The sequence below is a fragment of the Peromyscus maniculatus genome, chromosome 10 (genome assembly GCF_049852395.1).
Source record: "Peromyscus maniculatus bairdii isolate BWxNUB_F1_BW_parent chromosome 10, HU_Pman_BW_mat_3.1, whole genome shotgun sequence".
Taxonomy (NCBI): Eukaryota; Metazoa; Chordata; class Mammalia; order Rodentia; family Cricetidae; genus Peromyscus; species Peromyscus maniculatus.
This window is the reverse complement of record NC_134861.1, coordinates 27,870,585-27,880,979: the sequence shown is the minus strand read 5'-3', so window position 1 is coordinate 27,880,979 and position 10,395 is coordinate 27,870,585. Positions and strand designations below refer to the sequence as shown.

The following is a 10,395-nucleotide window of genomic DNA, read 5'->3' as shown; positions in this document are numbered from 1 at the left end:
ATCTGGGTCTCCGTTCTGGCTTGGCTTCAGAAAGAGCCTTGGAAATGTACAAAAATGTGAAGAGCAACCCTGACTGTCACAACACAAAGTCTTTGGAAAGCACACCAAAAACCCAAAGTATTTTGGTTGATTCTGTTTTTCTATTATAGTTCAAGTCAATCTCTCCAGCAGTTTTAGGTCTTTTTCTTGTAGAGGGTCATTCTCTGTATTTTAGTTTTATTATAGCAGATATCTAGAAATCAGAGTTAGTGTTGTTTTCCATTTTGAACCCAAAGTAGGCAAACACCAGTAAAACTTTGGGTGTAGGATGTGATTTAGTATAGGTTAACATAGTGCAGGGGGTGTTTTGCAATACATTTTAAATTAGGGGGAATATATTTACTGCCTGTCATGTGTGTGGCTTTTGAACTATAGGTTTGGTATTTGGAGGGATGTGTAAGAAATGATAATTAGGGGTGTGTGTGTGTGTGTGTGTGTGTGTGTGTGTGTGTGTGTCTGTGTCTGTGTGTAGTTAGTGATATTTGTTTAAAACAGTGTACTGTAAAACTGAATTCATTTATGCTTCTCACCTTGTTCAGCCTCTCCTAGACAAATAATAAAAGATACCAATGATATCTTACTTTACAATAAGCTTTAATGATAGAGACAGCTGATAAAACACAGATGAGCTATCTGTCCAAGAGCAGTACTAAAACCAGTAAACAGAATTGGTGGTGGTGGTTTGTGCATCAGTGTGAGAGAGAAAAACTGAAACTTCTAATAGTGATCAGATGTTTGAAGATGGTCCTTGTTCTTTTCTTTTTAATTTTCAAAATTTGTATTGCCTGGGATTATATGCAACAAATTAGAACAGGGTCTCACCTGATTTGCTTTGACTAAGAGAAGACTTGTCACAGCAACAAAGCCATTTCATACATGCATGCTACTCGTTTATAGTGCCATTTGATACATTAAGCTTTCCTTTTTGTTTTGCAAAATAATGATTTAAATGCAAAAACATGAATGAATAACTACTTCAACAATCCCAAATGATGTAGCAAGTGTTTACCAACCTTGGTCCTTTATTTTTCACCTCCAGGCACAGTCAGGCTGCACCAGAAATTCCAAGTAAAATCAAATGGAAGGTCTTTCTTTGTTCCCAGGTTTCAGAAGATACACTAAAGGCCCTCTCTGGAACTAGGTTACTGTTGGAGCAACTCTAGAAATTTCCAGGTATTTTAGTCTCTTTTATTTCTGCTGCACCTCTCCAACAGAGGGCTATTCCAATGAACATGAATACTAAACAGGCTTTATTGATGAGGGATGGACAGAAAACCAGCTATAACATAGTAACCCTGGGTGGAAAGCCAGACAAGAGTAATTAAGACATACCATGATAATGGGGACAAATAATGAATGAGCTTAGTGTCCTGACTGGCAAATCCAGTCCCCTCATCAAGCATTTTTTCTTTTTTCCCTTTAAACTGATAGTCCTCTTCAATTGCCTTCATAGCATACTTTGGTACAGATGGCCTCCAAAGTAGTGAAAACTGAAGAAAATATGGGTTTTTCAAAGAAAAACTAAGAGTTCAAGACCCTGTTGATATGTATGATACTGGCCAGAGATTGAGATTCCTTTGCCATTCGTCACAGAGCACTCCTCTTGGAGGACCAAGGCTGCCTGAATCATTTCATTATTGACCACGTATCTCCTCACCCAGGCATGATCTACTGGATCTTCCTCACATTCCCACTGTGGCTGACCACCCTCTGTAGCTGAGAAGATAACTTTAAAATGGAAGACAATGACAGGATTCCCCAAGGCCTAAGAAGGTGAGACCCAGCCTCCTATGACTCCTAAGCCAGGACCACAACCCAACATGGAGGTTGTGCCAGGGTGTTTGCCCCTTCCAAACAAGCCTGAATCCACAATGGAGACTGCAAACATGCAATACTCATAGTTTTAAATGGTTCACTATGTCTGTGTGGATTTAAATCTAACCCACTGGCCCTTTAATGCACTTGAGTTTGGAATAAGATTGTAAGACCATAAGAGTTATGTTTTAATACAAATATAAGTAATAATACTGAGCAGAAATCTGAGCAAGCACTGCTTGCTCAAATGTAATCATTTGGCACCTTTACAAGTTTGAAAGTTAAACAAGATCCTTAAGCAGTTTCAATTCTGACACAGAGTAGGTGCTTCATATAAGCTCATTAACTAATTATCTGGAAAGGAAAGAATCAAAGCAATTATACAAATACGAATTATACAAAGGAGCCCAAGAAAATACAAAATGAGGACAGCAATGAAAGCAAACAAGACATCTACATTTTTGTAGTAGATACTAAGATACTCTGTTTTTATTATGTTGAGTTTTAAGGCTAATTAATCTACTTCTGCATTTGTTTATATGTATCAAAGTAGCTAAATTATTCATTGTACATAATAGATATGTCTTAAGATTTCTATTGCTGTGAAAAGACACCATGAACACAGCAACTCTTATAAAGGAAACATCATTTAATTGGGGTAACTCTCCTACAGTTTCTGAGGTTCATGGGAGCATGGCAGTATGCAGTCAGATGTGGTGCTGGAGGTGTAGCTGAGAGTCCTACATCTTGCAGGCGACAGGAAGTCAACTGACACACTGGACGATATCCTGAGCATAGGAAACCTCAAAGCCCGCCCCCACAATGGCATACTTCCACCAACAAGGCCATATCCACTCCAACAAAGCCACACCTCCTAATAGCACCACTTTCTATGAAATTATGGTGGCCAATTACATTCAAATTACCACAAAGTAAGAAAGATTTTTCTGGGGCCGGGCGGTGGTGGCGCATGCCTTTAATCCCAGCACTCGGGAGGCAGAGGCAGGCGGATCTCTGTAAGTTCGAGGCCAGCCTGGTCTACCAAGAGAGTTCCAGGAAAGGCGCAAAGCTACACAGAGAAACCCTGTCTCAAAAAACCAAAAAAAAAAAAAAAAAGAAAAAGAAAGATTTTTCTGGCCACACGTTAAAAATCATTTGGATTCCTGGAGGAAAAACCTCCACACAGTATGTCAAATCTTAAAGGGCTACTAAATAAGATAAATAAGACATTAACAGGAAAGAGAGTGATAGAGGCTCATACATATGCTCTACTTTAGAAAAACTTTTTTTTCCTATAAAATTTTTCTAGCCATTCTTTTTTTATTAAGAAATTTTTTGTCTATTTTACATACCAAAGATTCCCTTCTTCCCTCCTCCTACTTCCCCAGCCTCCCCCTCCCAACCCACCCTCCATTCCTTCCTACAAGAAGGTAAAGCCTCCTTAAGGAGGTACATTTAGTAGAGGCAGATCCAAGCCTCCCCCAACCCCTGCCCTAAGGCTGTGCAAGGGGTCCCATCATAGAAGTGGGTTCCAAAAGGCCGGCTTACGCACCAGGGATGGGCTCTGATTCTACTGCCAGGGGCTCCCCCAAGCAGATCATGCTACACAACCTTCTTGCTATGCAGAGGGCCTTGCCACATATTAATCAAACCACTAAACATACAGAATAAAGAAAGAATATTAGGAGCAGCAAAGGAAAAAGGCCAAGTGACTTATAAAGGTAGACCCATCGATGGAGACTCTGAAAGCCAGAAGGTCCTGGACAGATGTAATGCAGACAATAAGAGACCACAGATGCCAGCCTAGATTAATATACCCAGCAAAACTTTCATCACCATAGATGGAGTGAACAAGACGTTCTGCCCATTCTTAAGGGACTGCCTGCTCTCAGTAATAGGCATTTATGCCATGAAGCATGGGAAATCATGGTTTCTGAAAGTTGTAGTTGCCATCTTTAATCAGTCATTAGAAAGCTTTATTTATTGTCCCCACATGATTTCAAAGCACCTCCTTCAGGTCCCCATCACACTGAGCAAAGATACATCGCATTGTCCATGCCCTAAATGCTCCTTCAAAAAAATAACCAATATGAGTTTTAACAAAGTAGAAGAATCAAAGTCATAATGGTACCTGAATTTTCTTCCTCAAGACTATTAATGTTTATGTATCATTAGTTAATATTCACATGAGCAACTCTCCAGTGTAAGTTTCTGAGTACTTTTTCATGCATTTTCATTTTTCTGTTTGTTCATTTATTTCATCTACTTTTATCTGTCTCTCAATGTTTGCTGCATTTCATGACAAAATTGACAAAAATAAGGAAGGGAAGATTTCAATGGACCACAGTTCTGGTCTATCACCACTTGTTTGCCTTCCTTTAGAGTACATATGGCGTGAGGCAGAATTTCATGGTGGGGACCATGTGGTAGGTCTAGGGATAAGATGGAAGATCTGAGAATGATCTATAGGAATGAGTTTCAGAGAAAGGGTGGAGACAGTGGGACTTTTAGGTTCTTTTGAAGCAGGGAAGGAGTTCATTATTCATAGAACTTATTTGAGTTACAGATTTGACAAGTAATAATGATCCTATATTATAGAGAAACATCTGCTAAAGTGGAGTCGAAGAGCCAGTCAATTCTGTGAAGTCAGTAAAGTCTGCTGCTTGATGGCATGTACACAAAACCCACCAACTGATCTACTGAGCCTTTCACTTCTGAATGGGTTGTTTGGCATCTCGTAGACCCAGCCTATGATTATACTACCATCTGTATTCTTTCTTACATCAGGCTTATTTCAGCCACAAGTTATACATGCTGTTTTGAGAAGATCTTGTCAATATTTTGGTTTGTCTATAACTATAAGAGCGCCGTAGACAGTCTTGAGTGAACTTGGCGCTGCCTTGATAATTCTCCGTCAGTTCTGGCAGCCATAGGAATTTAAGTTCATGGTGTAGATATTTGGATTCCCCTCAAAATAAAAATAAAATATGTAAAATAAAATCTTAAAATAGGCTGCTTTTTTTTAAAACAAGAATACCCAAATTCCTAGAAATGGACAACCATAGTCAATACATGTGCATGTATAATTTTAATGTAAAAACAATGTGAACAGAACAGAATATTCTAAAGTTAACAATTGCTCGTGTTATCTTAGGTTCCAAGCTGCATGAAGCAATTGAATAAATCTTCCCTTTCTGAATTTAACAGCTCACTGATGCTTTTGAAGGTATAAGATCTTGTGTCATGGTAGATTATTTCATTGAAATTAGAAAACGAACTAAAATGCTACTTGTATTTTTACCTCACTCACACTCTCACAACTCAGAGTATTACAGTGTCACAGTTCTTAGAATGCACTTATGAATCCTCCCTATCGGTGCTGGAATATTGACTGGCTTGATTTTGTTCAAGCAATCACAATTGCTAAGGTTTTACAAATGCAGGGGTCCAGTCATGTCAAAGATATACTATGGTGGTCTGGTCCTCCTCCACCTCTGGCCATTACAATCTTTCTGCCTCCTTTTTCAGGATGATCTCTGCATTTGTAGGGGAGACTGTGGCACTTTGCTGAAAGGTTTATCAATTCTAAGAATTTTCTAGTAGAATCTTTATGTAGAAAAGAATCTTGAGAAAAAGGAAATTTGTAGTGAGAAAACAGAGTCAATTTATTCAAAAGCAGAAAATAAAGATACCAGCAACAAAATATAAAAGGAGAGACAAGTTTTAGCTCAAAGTAAGATAGAAGTAAGGATGAATATATTACCAATGACAATAAATCCAAATGAGGACACAGTACAGTGAAAGAAACATATAGGCAAAAATTTCAAATAGTTTAACAAGAAAGATTGGAAACACTATTCCATTTTATATTTGCCAATTTGCCATAAACAGAAAAAAACATAATTGTACAGATTGCTTAATATTGAGGACATTGTGGGTTAAAAGGAATTAATGAGATTTAAAATGGGAACTGGATTTGACTGTGAAGAATTGAAAACTGTTTGAGGAGGTAGATATGTTTACCAATAAAAGCATCACATGAAATATTCATGCATTGAAACATATGTTGTAGTCCATCAATGCATACAATTTAGATTTTAGTTATCAGTTAAAGCAAGTTCTTTAAGAATAGCTAAGTAACCATAGATAATTTGGTTTATATATAAAATATAGAATTTAAAAATATTAGGCACCTGAAATATATTAAGCAAAGTCTTGTCCTCAAACACTTTATGAGATGACTCATCTGTCAAAAGCATGCACTAAACCTGCAGTGGAGTTCTGTTCCGAGCACCCAGATTGGACTGCTAGAACCACCTGTAACTCCAGCTCTAGAGGGATCTATGTCTCTCATCACCACAGGTACCTGACTAAGGTGCACATACCCATAATCACACACACACACATTATAAATATACATACATGTACATCTGCATACTCATAATTTAAATAGAATTCAGATGCATAGTCAAGTAAAGTTATAAGAATTTTGGTAACTTGAGTGTGGTGGTATTGTGTTCCCCAAAATATTGTACATCTTAATAAACTTATCTGGGCTCAGAGACAGAACAGCCACTAGATACAAAGGCTAGAAAATGGTGGCACTCACACCTTTAATCCTAGCACTCCAGAGGTAGAAATCCCTGTGGATCTCTGTGAGTTCAAGGCCACACTGGAAACGGCCAGGCATGGTGACACATGCCTTTAATCCCAGAAAGTGAGCCTTTAATCCAAGGGAGTGGTGGTAGAAAGCAGAAAGGTATATAAGGCATGAGGACCAGTAACTAGAAGCATTTGGCTGGTTAAGCTTTCAGGCTTCTAGCAGCACAGTTCAGCTGAGAGCCATTCGGATATGAGGACACAGAGGCTTCCAGTCTGAGGAAACAAGACCAGCTGAGAAGTCGGCCAGGTGAGGTAGCTGTGGCTTGTTCTGTCTCTCTGATCTTCCAGTTCACCCCAATACCTGGCTCAGGTTTGATTTTATCAATAAGAACTTTTAAGATTCCTGCTACATTTGAGTGGCTAGAGATGTGGCTCACTGGTTAAGAGTACTTATTGCTCTTGTAATGGATGCAGGTTTTGATCCCAGCACCCAGATGGTGACACACAATCACCTGCCACTCCAGTTCCAGGTGATCTGGCACCCTCTTCTGTTTTGTAGGATCTTGCATGTACATGATACACACAGAAACTTATGCAGGTTCACACTCTCACACATAAAAACTTAAAAATACTATGATGAAAATATTAATACAATTGTTTGAAAAAAACATTTCCAACAAAAATTAAATAAAACTTAAGACAAATACAAGAATAAGTGTCACCATCTTAGGATGTTTAAACAAAAGCTGTCACTAAAAGTGACATGCAAATCAGAAAAAAACTTGCTCTATCGCACATACAAAGAACATGCCCCACATTCCTCTTTTTATTTCCAAAATTAAAGCAATGTATATCGCTCTTACACAATTTCGAAAAAGTCTCTACAAATATGGACTTTTGGGTACATCACTATAACAAAAGTTATGCCTGGTCAAGTTAGGAACAGTTTCATGGTACTGCTCAAATCCAGCCGCTGGTCAAGTCCTCTCAATTGTCAGATATGTGCTTTGCCCTTAGTTCATCGTTCCTTTCCATTTACTCCTGTGTTTCCTTAAGCTCCTGAAGAAGCTGAGTTCATTCTCAAGATGTGTCATTATGGATTTTTCTGATTTCTTAATTATGGTGTGAAATTTTTCTGCTTCCTGTATTCTTTTCAAATGAAAATTTAAGCCTTGGCGTGAGAGTTTTGGATGGAGGTGTTAGGGAAAAATACTTTTTTTTCTTTTTTCTTTTGAAACCAGAACATTTATTTTATGACTGAGTGAAATTCCTCAAGATGAACTGGATGCTGCAACAGCTGCCCTCTTGGGTTTAGGTTTTGTCCCTTCACGGGATCCATGTTTGAATCTTCGATAGACAATTTTCAGGTGCCTCATCCGCCCAGTCTTGGTAGTGTTTCGTCTCTTAGCCTTGGCACTCCAGTTACACTTTCTCTTGCACTGGGCCACACTTGCCACAGGTCGACTTCTGAAGGTGGTAGGCCTTAGAGCCACAGTGGTGGCACAGCGTGTGTGTCTTATTGCGACGCTTTCCAAAGGATGATGTTCCTTTCGTCATCTTGCTTCTGCTACGGGGGCCAAAGAGCGAAAAAAATACTAAATGTTACATTACAACCTGCTCTGGTTTCATCTCCATTGCTGTGATTAAATTCCCTAACCAAACTTAGGGAAGAAAGGGTTTATTTACCTCAAAACTCATTCATAGCTCACAATTTCAAGGTATAATTCATCATAGTAGGGAATTAAAGTGTAGCTGGGACTAAAAACACCCATTCCCATCACATCCACAGCAGAAAGAGAGAACGAATGTGTGCGTGTTCAGTTCTCAGATAGCTTCCCTACTCTTATCTAGAGTCTAAACTCAAGAATAGCGCTGTCCACCGTGGGTCGAGTCTTCCCTTATCAGTCAATGTCATTCAGATGGCTCCCCATAGATATGTGCACAGGCCGACCTGGTCTAGGTAGACAATCCCTTATCAAGACTCTCTTTCCGTGTTATTTAGGGGCCCTCAAGTTGATGAAACTAACTAGTGCATATACAGAGGGCACCAAATCTGACTGTGTCTGTCAGTCATTCTGAGACTGCTCAGCTGTTCATTCAGTGTCTATTTGATGCACACTCAAATTTGCCGTCAGCACTTCTAGTGATATTTTCATCCGTAATTACCGTTATCTATGTTTTGAACAATGTTACCTATGCCTTCCAAGACAAAGAGACAGTTTAGAAAATTGAAGATGTTTCTCTATAAAACAAGTATCTGCTCATCAATGCATTTTAGTTTTTACCACACAGACCACTTCCTGTCATCAGTATTAAATTTAAATGGAACTTTTTAAAACTCAATTTTATGTTCAATTTTATTTTAGTCAGCCTTAAACATGATATAAAAAAATCACAAGCCAATTTCCCTTTTGAATTAAAATTCAAAAATTCTGAATGAAATATCAGAACATTAAAATCTGACCTGTAGAATAAAATTGAAATCTTTCCAGAGAAAGTTAATTATACTTTGGAAGAACTATATAATTCAGCTTGCAAAGAAACAAATACAGAAATGTTACCTAATAGATGAACAAAAGCCTTCATTAAACACTAGATTTTATATATATAATAAAAAAAGAAAGAAAAACACTTAAAGTAGAGATTGAGGGGTGGAGGGAAATTACATTAATTTAATAGGCAGTAACTAATAAGATGATATTTAGCCAAGAAATGGTTAAAAAGTGTTGGCTTTCATGTTGGTTATTAAGAATACTGAGGGAAAGGAGGGATAAAAAATACTAAGGAGAATTAAAAAAACAACAAAATCATTATTTTATTTTTAACCTAAAAATACTTACATAATGTATAGGAATATATGCGTATGAACATACCAATAATATAAACGAAGTCACATAACTTGGGGTAAGAGTGCTCCCCCCAAGAGCAGCTGTCTAACAAAAACCCATGGTGCCAGGCATCCAGAACCTTCCTTTGACTTAGCAGTCAGGGGAGCTTGGGAGAATCCCAGAACAATGTAGGCCAACCAGAACTTTAACGTAAGCTCTTATTTCTTAAGACACCATACACTTCAGACTTAGGCCATGAAGGAATCAATCTGGAATCTGCCTTAGGACTAGCTCTCACAACATCCTGTGCTGTAGATGCTACCAGAGGAGAATGGCAATTAAAAACCCTATTCAGTTGTAAAGTTACAAATCACAACAGTGACCAGCAGGATAAGATACACCTAGGGATACAATAGTGGCACTTTCCTTGGGTGTAACACGTAGCATCAGTGTCCACTCAGTAGATGAGAATTCTTGCCTGATAGTGTTAGCATAGTCAACTACTGTGGCTGATGGAATCATGAATGCCCATGGAGAAGCCCCTACTGGCACTTTCCTAAGTCAATGTAATTCCCAGCAGCATTCTAAAAACTTACCCTTGTACCCACGGGTTAGTGTGTAGCTCTTTTAGAACCTTCCTTTTGCAGTGGAGAGACACTATCACAGAAATCCTCAGCTGGTCAAAACTGAGAATACCTGACTGTTCACTGCCCAGCTCATATATCTACAACAGAACCCCTACACCTAAGGCTCAGGGTACATCTCAGAAAAGGATACAGAGGACCAGAACATCTGTTTTGTGACGGTGTTTTCTGTATTCAACAGGGATACGCCCCCGTGAAAACTCAGCAATATGGCTGCCTAAACAAGCCTTGTATACCAACAATGCTAGTGGACATACCAGCAAGAGAGGAGCAAATCTCGTAAGACCTCACCCCAGATGAAGAGATACAGGCAATTGAGGGCTGCTGAGAAAAGGAAAATCAGTCTTGTCCAAAAATGAACCTTCTGACAATTTATCCAATCCCAAGAGGCCATTCCTAAACACACAGGTATGAGCAACACTAAATGGACTCAACAAGTCATGTGTGTATGTGTTCATTTTTTTTCA

General features: G+C 38.6%; 1 long non-coding RNA gene and 1 pseudogene across 2 annotated transcripts in view; one reads left to right on the top strand and one right to left on the bottom strand.

Annotated features, from left to right (window-relative positions):
• The window catches only part of LOC107400960 (uncharacterized), a 539,198-nt gene that overhangs the window by 510,245 nt on the left and 18,558 nt on the right, over window positions 1–10,395 (top strand). Inside the window, exons 4-6 of one of the 2 annotated variants that reach the window (XR_013042855.1) lie at window positions 1,143–1,212; window positions 1,701–1,812; window positions 10,110–10,336. This is a non-coding gene — a long non-coding RNA (uncharacterized LOC107400960). The remainder of the gene's footprint in view (window positions 1–1,142; window positions 1,213–1,700; window positions 1,813–10,109; window positions 10,337–10,395) is intronic. The other variant, XR_013042856.1, reaches the window with a different exon arrangement.
• On the bottom strand, window positions 7,670–8,013 carry LOC102914810 (large ribosomal subunit protein eL37-like; annotated as a pseudogene).